The sequence below is a fragment of the Phascolarctos cinereus genome, unplaced genomic scaffold (genome assembly GCF_003287225.1).
Source record: "Phascolarctos cinereus isolate Bilbo 61053 unplaced genomic scaffold, phaCin_HiC Scaffold_5;HRSCAF=322, whole genome shotgun sequence".
NCBI lineage: Eukaryota > Metazoa > Chordata > Mammalia > Diprotodontia > Phascolarctidae > Phascolarctos > Phascolarctos cinereus.
This window is the reverse complement of record NW_027555958.1, coordinates 329869573-329882702: the sequence shown is the minus strand read 5'-3', so window position 1 is coordinate 329882702 and position 13130 is coordinate 329869573. Positions and strand designations below refer to the sequence as shown.

General features: G+C 38.0%; 1 pseudogene; it reads left to right on the top strand.

Annotated features, from left to right (window-relative positions):
• The first annotated feature begins 2190 nt into the window (after nt 1-2190).
• Nucleotides 2191-4973, top strand: LOC110217876 (transmembrane protein 126A pseudogene; annotated as a pseudogene).
• Nucleotides 4974-13130: the final 8157 nt, after the last annotated feature.

Here is a 13130-nt window from a genome sequence, read left to right as displayed (position 1 = left end):
GAAGAGGTGATAATTGAGGGCTATAATAGAGAAGGTTTTATGGAGGAGACAAAACTTAAGCTAATGTACAATCTAAACAGGCAAAGAGTGGCAGGAAAACCATTCCAGTAAGTATGGGCAAAAACATTAGAATTAGGGCATTATTTGTCAAACAATGACAAATCAGCCAAACTGGAGAATAAAATTACTTTGATATTTCAGTGGTCTAATCAATATGATGCTTTAGCTGCTCCTTGAAGAAAAATTAGAGATTCTGTGAAGAGGAAGGGAGCCAACATACCACAGTCCACCATAATTTGTTCTGTGTAATTTTTTAGTCTGTATCTTCCCAAAAATCTGAGTGCGTAGGGGAGGGGAGGGAAGAGGGTTGTGAGGAGAGGTTCTGGACCCTCAGGGAAGGGAAGGCACTACTCAGTGTGCTGAAAAGCCCTTCTCAGATCTCTTATCAAAAGGTGATAGCTAGTTCTTTTTTGATATTGTTGTCCACTCTCTACTCCTAGACATACCTCCTACTCTGGATTTTCGGGATAGTGCTCTCTGTTGGTTCTCCTTTTACCTATCTGACTTTCTCCTTAGTCTCCTTTGCTGCATCATTATCCATATAATCTACTGAAACTGTAGGTACATCTCAAGGCTCTGTTCTGGGCTCTCTACTCTCTCCATACTTTCTTTGTAATTTCATCAGCTTGCACGGATTTAATCTTCACTCTTCTGATGACTCACAGATCCCTATATGTCCACCTGAAGGTCTTTCTTGAGCTCTGGTCTTATATTTGTAATGAGCATTTCATACTGGATATCCCAGAGATAACTCAAATTCAACATATCACAAACAATTCTTTATCTTTACCCCAAAACTCTCCCCTCTACCTAACTTCCCTATTTTTATTAAGGGTACCACCATTTTCTGAGTCTCCAAGTTTCCTACTCTTACTATCATCCTCGAGTCTTTACTGTCCCTTACCCAACATATCCAGTCAGTTGCCAAATATGGCTTTTCTGCCCCTACAGCACCTCTTATAACCAACCCCTTCTCTCTCCTCCCGTAGCCACCACCTTAATTCAGTGACTTTTTCACTTCTTTCATAGACTATTGTAATCAATGGCCTCCTAATTCATCTCTCTGCCTTAAGTCTCTCTCACCCCCATCCCCCACTCAAGCCAATTTTTACACAGCTGTTTAAGTGATCTTCATTAAGGACAGACTTGATCGTGTTACTCCTCTACTCAAATTCTCGTGGCTCCTAATTGCCTCTAGGACCAAATACAAAATCCTCTGGCATTCAAAACTCTATCTAACCTAGCCCTCTCCTAGCTTTCCAGTCTTCTTATACTTTACTCCCTACCACTTACTCTGATCCTGTGACACTGGCCTTCTTACTACTCCATGAATAAGATATTATATCTCTTGGCTCTGGGCATTTTTTCTGGCTGTTCCTCATGCCTGAAACACTCTCCCTCTTCATCTCTGCCTACAAGATTCTTCCTTCAAGTTCCAAATAAAATCCCATATTCTGCTCTTTCCCCACTTTTCTTATTTCTACTTTGCCTTCCCTTTTTAAATTATTTCCTGTTTTTTCCTGTCTATAGCTAGTTTGTCCATATTTGTTTGCTTCTGTCTCCCTCATTGGCTTGTGAGTTCCTCGAAGGCAAGTATTGTATTTTGCCTCTTTTTGTGTCCCCAAAGCTCAGCACAATGTCTGGCTCATAATGGGTGCTTAATAAATGTTTGGTGACTGACTGATTTGGTGTACTTGACAAGCACGCATTTCCCTATTTTATACTTCACTTGAAAATTGGAGAATCATTGGTCATCTCTGTTGTGTGTCAATGAATCTTGCATAAGCTTAACATACATGGAAGACAATTAGAAGAGAGCCTTTAAAATTAAAAAAAAGATGATAAATGTTGTGGCATTTTATATCTTTTTACCACTAAGTTATATCAACTATAAAAACATGGCTTGCTTTAGAATATTGTTTGCAAAAGCCTTCCTTTCTGCTTAAATTTTCAAATGATTGCCTTCCATTCCTGTAGAAAATAACCTTATAAAGATTTTGTGGAAGAGAGAAAATAGGTGTATGGGTCAGTAGTTACTAATATCTTCTCAGTTGCTTTTTTGTAGCAACAAAGTCTGTGATTTTTTTTTTCTCCTCATGTTTGGTCTTTCTTTCCTATCAGATAACTTGAAAATTGATCCCTTAACTCAGATATGTCAAACTTCTGGCCTAGGTGCTCTGCCCACTTTTGTTTTCTCTAATACTGTTTCTACCTTCTCAACCAGCACATCGGAAAGCAGGATGTTACAGTGCAGATACAGTCATCCTCCTACTTCACTGGCCTGATGTGCAGCATCAGATGAGAAGAGAAGCACAACCTTCCTCTACCCAGCTTTCCGTCTACTTCTGTGTGTGTGTCCCCTGAGGGAAGGCTGCAAGGGGTCTGGCGGACTGCCATCTGCCTCAATCCAACTTCCACCTGCAGAAAACTTGGGGGAGACTTCTACCTCCTGCTTCACCAGCCTGATCTGAGGCCGCACTGCTTCTTGTTGCTGTGGAGTGTCTGACCCTTTGACCCCATTTGGGAAAGGTTTTCTTGTCAAAGATACTGGAGTCGTTTGCCATTTTCTTCACCAGCTCATTTTCTAGATGAGGAAACTGAAGCCAACAGGGTTTAGTGACTTGCCCAAGGTCACACAGTGTCTGAGGCCTAATTTTAACTCAAGAAGACTCCAGGCCTAGCACTCTATTCACTGGGCCATCTAGCTGCACTGTAGGGGAGATATCTACCTCCTGCTTCACTAGCCTTATCTGTAGCCTCAGGTGAGACTGCACTACTGGCTTCACTATTTTGGGATGCCTCTGACTGACTGTTTTCACTCTGCCTCGGGAATCTCATTATTAAGATTACTTCATCTTCTTGTAAGAAGATTTCATCAGCCTTTGTACTCCCCCATCACTACTTTCTGCCTCTCTGGGGATTTAAGGAGAGTATCTAGCTCAGAATATCTCCTCATTTTTCACCTGATTGCTGTACTTTGAGATTTCTCTAACTTCTCTACTTTTTCCCTGCCTCACCCTGATTTTCATCTTCTTTTTGTGCTTTGTCTTTTTGTCTTTTCCCATTAGATTGTAAGCTCATTCTAGGTAAAGACTATCCTTTTTTCATATTTTAGCCCCAGAGCTTAGCATAGTACCTGGCACAAAATAGGCACTTAATAAATATTTATTGACTATTGAAGAGGAGTAAGACCTTCCTCTGACGAAGCCTTTCATCTCCTATTGTGGGTTTCCCCTGAAGAAAGATGAGATAGGGCCAGATGACTTCCATCTGCCCCAAACACAACTTGTCCCTGCCCACAGGAATTCCACTTCCCGCTGCCTGCCTAATCTCCCCCCTAAGATATGAAGGGCCTCCCTTACAAAGAAGAGCAGCCGCAAACATGGCGGCCCCCAGAGGCAGACTGCTCATGGCGTGCTGAGTGTGAGCTGCCGTGGAGGCCACTCCTTGACTTCTTCACTACCGGATTGGAGCACCAGGCCTCAAGATGGAACATAATCAAGAAAATATGGAAAGAAGATTAAGAATTGGTGAAATCATAGCCAGAAAAGTGGAATGACTTCCAGAATCGGATCAGAATTTGCTTATGACTAGATCAGCTTATGTTGGACTAAACACAGCTTTTTGTGGCCTAATAGCAAACAGTTTTTTCCGACACATCTTAAATGTGACACATGCTCGCATAACATCAGCTTTACCAATGGCTGTTCTAACCATTTTTGTCAACCTATGTAATTTACAAAAGTGTTGTAAGTTTACCTTTGAGTTCAGGTGATCTAAGCTGTGAAACCTGTACTGTTTGTTATAAGAGGTGGAATGGTTGGCCTCATAATTGGGGGTCTCTACCCTGTTGTTCTGGCTGTACCAATAAATGGTGCTCTGGCAGCCAGGTACAATTTGGCTCCACTACCACAGAAAGGAAATATTTGGACCTACAGGATCACAGTCTCTTGACCTGTCTTTGGAAAGATGGTCTTTCCCATAATGCTTCAGACTATGTTTGCAGCATACCTTGGTTCTAAACAGTATGAAGTACTCATAAAGCATTTGAATTACCTGAACCTGGCTTCCAGTTCCAGAATATTCAGAATAAATCAAGTATACAGCTAAAAGGTTAAAATTATGTAAAATAAGATACTCAATACCCAACAAATATACAAATAAAATTGTACTTACTCCAATTTAAAAAAAAAAAAAAGAGCGACATTCCCTTTGAAGGTCTTTCGTCTACTGTACCTGTCCCTTGAGTGAAGAAGAGAAAAGTGGGTACAGAGTGGGACTTCCATCTCCTGCGCCACCGTCTCTTGCCTCATCATCAGCCTTTGGAGGAAAAAGGAGTAGTGAAACAGGGCCTGTGATCTAACCATCTGACCATGTCCTTCCATCTTGTGCTGCTCCTGTCTCCTTCCTGATCTCCTGCCTCCTCTGGGATGAGGAATAGTACTTTCCAATCAATGGAAAACATTTTCACACATTGTGATACCCTACTTATTCTAGAGATTCTGAACCCCTTGTAGGTCATCATCCAAACTCCATTCTTCTCCATCCACTAACTATTATTTCTTATTCCTCTCTCCCTGAACCCTTTCATCCCAAAGTGCCAACCAAACACCACCCACCATTTCTGTAGTCATTGTATTAAGGAGACTTTTATAGAGGAATATGAAATAAGTCTGGAGAAATAGATTGGGACCAGATTGTGGTCTACTCTTGCATTCTGGGCTAAGGACTTTGGACTTAATCTGCAGTCACAGTGTTCAGGAAGTTCATTCGTTGTTGTATGTAGCATTTCCACTTTGTTGCTTGCTGGGCAAAATGTTAGGTTTAGACATCTGTTGAATCATCTGCCTTTTGCTCCCCTTAAATATTTTCTTACAAATGTGCTTCAAAATATGTAATACTTGACACACTAAATAAATACCTTACCAGAAAGTATTCCTCTCCTTTGATCTTGGTTCTGGCAATGGTCAGTTGCTGGTGGCTAATTGGGCAAGAGAAGCATAAATACTCTGAGAAAACAGAAAACAGATTTAGGAAGAAAACTTGGTATTTTAGAGCCAGAAAATTCAAAAGGACTTAGAAACCATTTAGTCTAACTATGAAAATGAAAAGTTGAGGCCAAGAAAGTTTAAATGACTTACCCAAGATTACACAGGTAGCAAGTTACATGCCAGTCTTTTTTTTTTAAGTAAAGTTTAGCTTCATTAGAACCATTGTCTTCTCAGCTTATTTTGTACCAAAGTTCTAGTTTTTGGGAAAGTCTTTCCAACAGACTCTTCACCTTAATATCGCAATACTTCATTAGATCTGTGATCCCCCCCCCATTGTAGGTACTTCTTTTACTGGTCCAGATTGCAACCTATCCATACTTTCTCTTCCTTTGTGATTCTTGACCGTATCCTCTCAAATCCTCCATAAAGGCTCTAGCCAACATCCTGGAGATCTTCTTCTAGGTCTGTTAACATTTCATGGTTACTAATGTAGCACTTGTGCTATCCATTTGTCTTATCTCATTCTCATAGGGCCAGCTCACTCCTTTGACATGCATTCCTTGATAATATCTTTTGTGCCAATTCTGGTGTTTAAGTCAATGGTAGCAAAATGATAAAGGCTATTTAAAACCACTACGTATCTCCCCATTGCTGTTTTAGAGATTGTGGTGTTCCTTGATTTTGAGCGTACAGCATCATTAGTATGTTGGTGTTAATATGACTCTTTGTGTCAAGGAGGAGTTTAGGATTATTAGAATCATTGTATAATTGCTCAAATACAACCCATTTTGTCTTTTATGTTTAATTCTGCTTATTGTCCGTCTGCAATCCCTGTACAAGATACGTACTTATATGCTAATTTAATAACTTTCTCATCCATCTGCATGTTATAATCTGGGCAATTTTCATCTTTCACAAATTTTCTTTTCCCTATACATATTGATAAGCCAGTTTCTTTTAATTAGCCATGGATTTTCTTGTGGAGCTATATTAGTAGCATTATTTATGTTGATTATTGATATAATACTTATCCATCTCATATATAAATATGTCTTCCTTCAAACTATACCTTCTTAAAGGTCAGGAATATTATCATTCTTAATTGAACCTAGAATATGGTCAGTTAATGTTAATTAATAATAACAATGTTGTAAAAACAAAGAAAACCTTTTAATGACTTAAGGACTCTGATCAGTGACCTAATTATTGTTCCACATGACTAATGAGGAAGCATGCTGCCCAGCTCATTTTTTTTTTCATACAGTTGCTTTGCTTGACTGAATGTTTGTTAGAGAAGTTTTTTTTGTTGTTGTTGTTGTTTTCCAATGGGAGGGAGAGGAAGTTGGGATAGGATTGCCAACAAAGAGAGAAAGGAACAGGAAAAAAAAGTTATTGATTATCTGTTTGCAGGAACTCATGCAAGAAGTTTGTTGTCTGAGGACAATTTGGACTTCCTTTTTATCATTAACTCTGACTTTTTTCATTAATGTGCTTTCTTATCTTACCATTTGTGTATATCTACCTATTTTAATTTAATTCTTTTAACATAATTTGAAAGTTTTATCCCCACATTTTGACTTACTTTTTTAAAATTAAACTCTTTTAATTAGAGGTAAACTGTTAATGAAATTGAGTAGCCTATTTGAAACAAATTTAGTTATAGGATGGTAACTGCTAATCAGCACAATGATGTACCATAGTTCTAAAGGACTCATGATGAAAAAATTCTGTTTGCTTCCAGGTAGAAAACTGATGGACTCAGAATACATATCAAAGCATTTTTTTTCTCCTTTTTCTTCTTTCTTTTTCCTTCAGATCATACTAATGTGGAAATTTATTTTGTATGACTTCATATTTGCAAAGGCTTTCTATTTCTTACCTTCTCGGTGGATGAGGGAGGGAGAGAATTTAGAACTGAAAATAAAATAAAATTGAATTAATAAAACAAGAAGGTAACTGACAAAAATTTCAAGACACTGTATTTGTGTTATCGATTTTATTTTGTAAATTGTGCCTATGTCTATATAGAATATTGCCTGATGATAATAGCTTATGTTTATATAGTGATTTATAGTTTACATAGCATACTTGTTTATATAAATGCACTATATAAATATATTTCTATGTATATCACATATATTTATAATGCATTTGTATATTTAGTTGCATTTACAAAGCATTTTTTTCACAAGCCCATAAGATAGGTTGTGTATTAATATCCCTATTTTGCAAATGAGGCAACTAAGTATCAGAGAGATAAAAATCACTTTGTCCATGGTCACGTATCCAGTATTCTTTTCACTCTGTCATATAATACAGTTATCCCTTCCACATTGAAGGTATTAAGGGATCTGTGTGAAATTTTTTGGCTGTCCCTTCATACCAGAGAAGAAGTCTGAATTTTTTTCCTTTATGGGATGTTTTTAGTGCCTTACTGTAAAATTTGGGTTAAGTATTTGGTCATTGGCTCTTCGTTGTCTGCTGGCCTTTGCATGTCATCTCCGACTTCCACAAAACTCCCCCCAAATTCCCACTTAATTTCTTATCCACGATATACCAAAACCATGATGGGGAGTATTGCAATATGTAAAGAATAACTGCATATTGTTGGCCAAGATCAAATGACATTTTTATGAAGAAATAGCAGGTTATGGTAACTCTTTTTCCCTGGAAAATAAGGTCTAGAACCTTAGAATAAAGGTAGAAGAAATCTGTAAATAGGCAGACTCAATGAAACAGTTGGAGTTTCATTAATACTATACTTACTCTTTTTTTTTTTTTGGCTAGGCGATGAGGTTAAGTGACTTGCCCAGGGTCACACAGCTAGTAAGTGTTATGTGTCTGAAGCTGGGTTTGAACTCAGGTCCTCCTGACTCCAGGGATGGTGCTCTATCCACTGTGCTACCTAGCTGCCCCAACCAATCGCTTGACACTTACTAGCTGTGTGACCCTGAGCAAGTCACTTAACCCTAATTGCCTCGCCAAAAAAAAAAATTATACTTGTTCAGTTTTACCAAAAGGGGTGCTGATTTTCCTAGATCCAATTTTCTTCCGTAATTTTTATTTGATGTATTGGCAGAATGATAATACTGTAAAGGATATTAATGGAAGGAAGTTCAACATATATTTGCATATTTACATTTTTGTTTTTCATTACATGTAAATTTTACATCAGAATAAGAATTTATCTACTGGGGGAAAATATCCCTTACCATGTAATAATTATGACAGATAACTTAGAAATAAAAATTTACCCCTACAACCACCAACTTCAGTTTAAGGTCATGCTCTCACTGTTTTCTTTCTTTTGTCCCTTACAACAGAAAGAACTTAAAAAATGGGATGAATTTGAAGATATGTTGGAAGAGAGGCGGCATTTCAGTGACCTGAAGTATGCAATGAAATGTTACACACCTACCGTCTACAAGGGACTTTGCCCTTGCAAGCCAGATAAAATTAAACTTACTGTACTCAGATCTCAGGAAGTTCAGTATGTCATCAAACAGGTGAGTGGTTCCTATCATTGCTACAATCAAATGTATTCAACATTTTGTTTCCTGAGTGACCGGGTACTTTCCCTGTGGATGTTTTTATTTTGCTCTTTGTCTTCTATATGTCTAGGCTTATTTAAATCAGTTGATTAGTGTACCCTATTTTAGATTAATCTTGAGTTTAGACTCTATAGTTCAGTTGCTTTCTTTGTTTTGGTACTCAGGGAAGAGAAGCAAAGATCTGCTCTTCACCTCGTTCTTCCATGGCTGGGAATTTTTTGGCCCCCTACTTTTGCTATCTTGAGATACCTCAGTATCCCTATTTAAATCAGCAGATATTCATGAAATACCTACTGCGTTCAGAGTATTATGTCGTTCTTGTTACCACCTTTCATTTTTTTAGACAGTTGGGCAGTGGATAGAGTGCTGGGCCTGGAGTCGGAAAGAACTGAGTTCAAATTTGGCTTCAGATACTTGTTAGCTGTGTGACCCCAGCCAAGTCACTTTACTCTGCTTCATTTTCCTCAGCTGTAAAATGTGAATAATACTAGCACCTACCTCACAAGATTATTGTGAGGATCAAATGAGTATCACAGTGCCTGGCACATAGTAGGTGCTATATAAATGACAGATTATCGTTGTTGTTGTTGTTGTTACTTCTATAAAAGATAGGCTACACATTTCTGAATAGTGGGTGATGAGGGTCTGTTCTTTTCCCCCTATCTTGTTTCCTAACCTAGCTGCCAGCTTTCTTTTAATCCAAAACACAATTATATTAGACCAAATTGTTCATACCCTTTTACTGGGCATATGCTCCCAAGGAAGACAGAGACTGAAACAAAAATCCAATAGACACCAAATAAGTTATAGTTTTCTTCTCTATGATAGCAAAAAAATTGAAACTAAGTGATGATAGATTGATGAATAGCTCAAAAAATTATGAGATATGGATATATTGTAATATTGTACAGTAAGAAATTATGAATAAAAGGAATTCAAAGAAATAGGGAGATTTATATAAACTGATACAGAGCAACAGAAAAAAGAGAACAATATATACAGTATCTTCAATGATGTAAATGAAAAGATCCCTGCAAAATAACTGAACACTGAGTAATGGAGAAACCAGGGACAGTCCTGTAGCATAGATAAGAAAACACTCCTCCTGGTAGAGAGGTGGGGGACTACTAAGACAATATTGTACACAGTCAGATGGGGCTACCATTTGGGATTTTTTTGCTTAACTTTTTTTTTGGTGGGGAGTATCTTAAAATAGGTTCAATGTAGAAATCAGTGTTAAAATTATGAATCATGTAAATAAATCAACAATATAAAATGGAGAGAGTCCTTACTTCAAGGAACTTACTTTCTGTGAGGAGGTTATAACATATATTGAGGAATGCTGGCTGAGGAAGAGAGCTTTGGTTTAGGCTACTGATCTTTAACCTTTTTGTGTCATGTACCTGTGTGACAGTCTAGAAAAGCTTACGGGCTTCTTCTTAGAGTAATGTTCTTAAATGCATAAAATAAAATACACAGGATTATGAAGGGAACCAATCATGGAAATCCAATTATCAAAAAATTTTTTAAACAAGTCCATGAAGCCTAGGTTAAGCATCACTGGTCTAAGTAGTTAGGGAAATTGTGAGTGGGGCTATAGAGTAGTGTATACTTTGAAGTAGCATTAACAAAGTTTACTAGAAGCAATTTAACTTTGTAACCATTATCATAGACATTGAAGTGCACAAACAAGAGGAGGGAAACAATTATGCTTGAAACTGTAAACTTCTTTTATTTATAGTTTGTGTACAAAGGGGAAATAGCAATAAAATGACAAAATCATCTTGTTTGCTGCCATATCCCCATCTAAACTTGGTTTTTCTCTTGTGTAATCTTTGAGATTTTTTGGGTTTTATAGCTATACTGTAATCAATGTGAAGTTTTTGTTCAGTTTTGCTCTTTTTACTCTATATCCTTTTCTTTATTTTGTTTATTTTTTTGCATATTTTATTAATTTATTTTGATTTATCAACAATCACTTCCATATGCTTTTGAGTTTAAAATTTTTCTCCCCCTTCCTCCCTCCCCAAAACCGTGCACAATCTGATATAGGCTATACATTTACATTCCTATTAAAGATATTTTCACATTAGTAAAGCTGTAAGTGAAAATTAAACCAATAGGAGGAACCATCAGAAAGAGGAAACACAACTCAACAGAAGAGGAAAAAAAAAGATAGCGATTCAACTTTCACAGTTATGATTACTGTGTCTTTTTCTCCGTCCTTCCCCCCTCTTCCCCCCCCCCCCGTTCATGCTTTTCTTTCTCCTCTCTCCCTTCCCCCCATCAGTACTTTGCTTTTGACCACTGCCTCCTTCAGTCTCTCCTCCCTTCTATTTTCCCCCTTCCTCCTCTTTCCCTCTGCTGTAATAGGATTTTCTGTCTTTTCCTGTAATGTGATTTACCCTTGTCTGCCTCCTCCTTTCTCAGTACATTTTCTAAGATCAGGCTAATCCACTTACTTGGATCCATTTAACCCACTTGATTAGATTTTTTTTTTATCATTACATCAAAGTAAACTAATTATCCACCCCCTTTATGTATACTCCTTTAACATGGTATAATAACAATACAGCTCTCAAGAGTTGCAAGTGTCATCCTCCCTTGTAGGGATATAAGCAGTCGGCCCTTATTAACAGTATTTTGTATCTTTCTGTCCCATTTACCTTTTTATGTCTTTCTTGAATCTTGGACTTGAAGATCAAATTTTTTGTTGCGCTCTGGTCTTTTTATTAACAACATGTTATATCTTTATGTACCATTTACCTTTTTATGTCTTTCTTGAATTTTGGACTTGAAGAGCAAATTTTTTGTTGAGCTCTCGTCCTTTTATGAGGAAGGTTTGGAAGTCCCCTGTTTCATTGAATGTCTATCTTCTCCCTTGCAAAATTATGCTCATTTTTGCAGGGTAGTTGATCCTTGGCTGCAATCAAAGCTCCTTTGCCTTATGGAATATCATGTTCCATGCCCTTTGGTCTTTTAATGTAGAAGCTGCAAGATCCTGTGTAATCCTGACTGTGGTTCCATGATACTTAAATTGTTTCTTTCTGGCTGCTTGCAGCACCTTCTCTTTCATCTGGTAATTTTGGAATTTTGCTATTATATTCCTTGATGTTGTCAATTTGGAATCTCTTTCAGGTGGTGAGCGGTGTATTCTTCCTATGGTTATTTTACCTTCTGATTCTAGGACTTCAGGGCAGTTTTCCTTTATGATTTCCTGAAAGATACTGTCCAGGCTGTTTTTTTCATCATGATTTTCAGGTAGTCCAATGATTTTTAAATTGTCTGTCCTGGATTGATTTTCCAGGTCGGTTGTTTTACCGATGAGATATTTTAAGTTTTTATCCATTTTTTCATTTTTCCTGTTTCTGTTTGACGATTCTTGCTCTCTCATAGAGTCATTAGTTTCCATTTGTCCAATTCTAGTTTTTAATAGATTGTTTTCTTCTGTTAGTTTTTGTACTTCCTTCTTCAATTGGCCAATTGTATTTTTAAGGGATTTGTTTTCTTCAGTGTACTTTTTTTCCAGTTTGCCAATTGTGTTTTTTAGGGACTTGTTTTCTTCAGTGTACTTTTTTTCCAATTGGCCAATTGTATTTTTTAAGGACTCTTCTACCTCTCTCATTCTTTTAAAATCCTTCTTGAGCTCTTCTAAGGCTTTTTGGGCTTCAGACCAGTTCATATTCCCTTTTTGATGTTGCAGATGTGGGTTTGTTGACACTGTTGTCCTCTTCAGAATTTCTGTCTTGATTTCCACTCTTCTCATAATATGAATCTATTGTACGTTTCTTTTTAGTCATGGTTTCTTTATTCCCTGGCCTTTAAAGAGATTGAGCTCTCCCGCTGGGAAAGAGAGACCACTGACCCAAGCTTCTTGTGTTGGGATCCTAGGTCTTGGTCACTGGCTTTGTGTGCTGGGATATCTTATGTTGGCAATTGGAGGCTGTAGGGCTTTGGCAGCTTACCTCGTGTTGGGCTGGAATGAGCAAGGCTGAAACTTTCTGGCAATTCTAGGTTGCCTGCTTTTCCTTTCCATTAGCTTTCTTCAGCTCCTTTTAGATGGGTGCTGCAGGGTGTTTATCTGCCCAGGGCCCCTTGCAATGCTGCCTCCCTCGTTTATGCTAATGCACTGGGAGATTCCTTTGCAGTAGAGTGCTGAGATACCTGATGTTTTTCTGAGCTGGTTTCCACCAGTTGCCCCACCCTTGCTGAGGCACTCAGAGGTCCAAGTGTTGGTGTTTGCCTGCTCTACCACCTGGGCTTCAGGATCTCCTCCTGGTTGACAGTTGGGTTGGAATCAGCAAGGCTGGGACTTTAGGAAGAATCTAGGTTGTTTTTCTTCAGCTCCTTTCAGATGAATGCTGCAGGGTGCTTATCCGCCTGGGGCCCTTTGTAGTGCTGCTTCCCTTATTTTTGCTGAGGCACTGGGCTGCTGCACTGCTGTTCTCTGTCTTTCTTCTAGTTCAGCTGTTCCAGTTTTGTTTTTTTTTTAGGGTTATATTTTCTGGGTTTTCAGAGGTTGATAGGG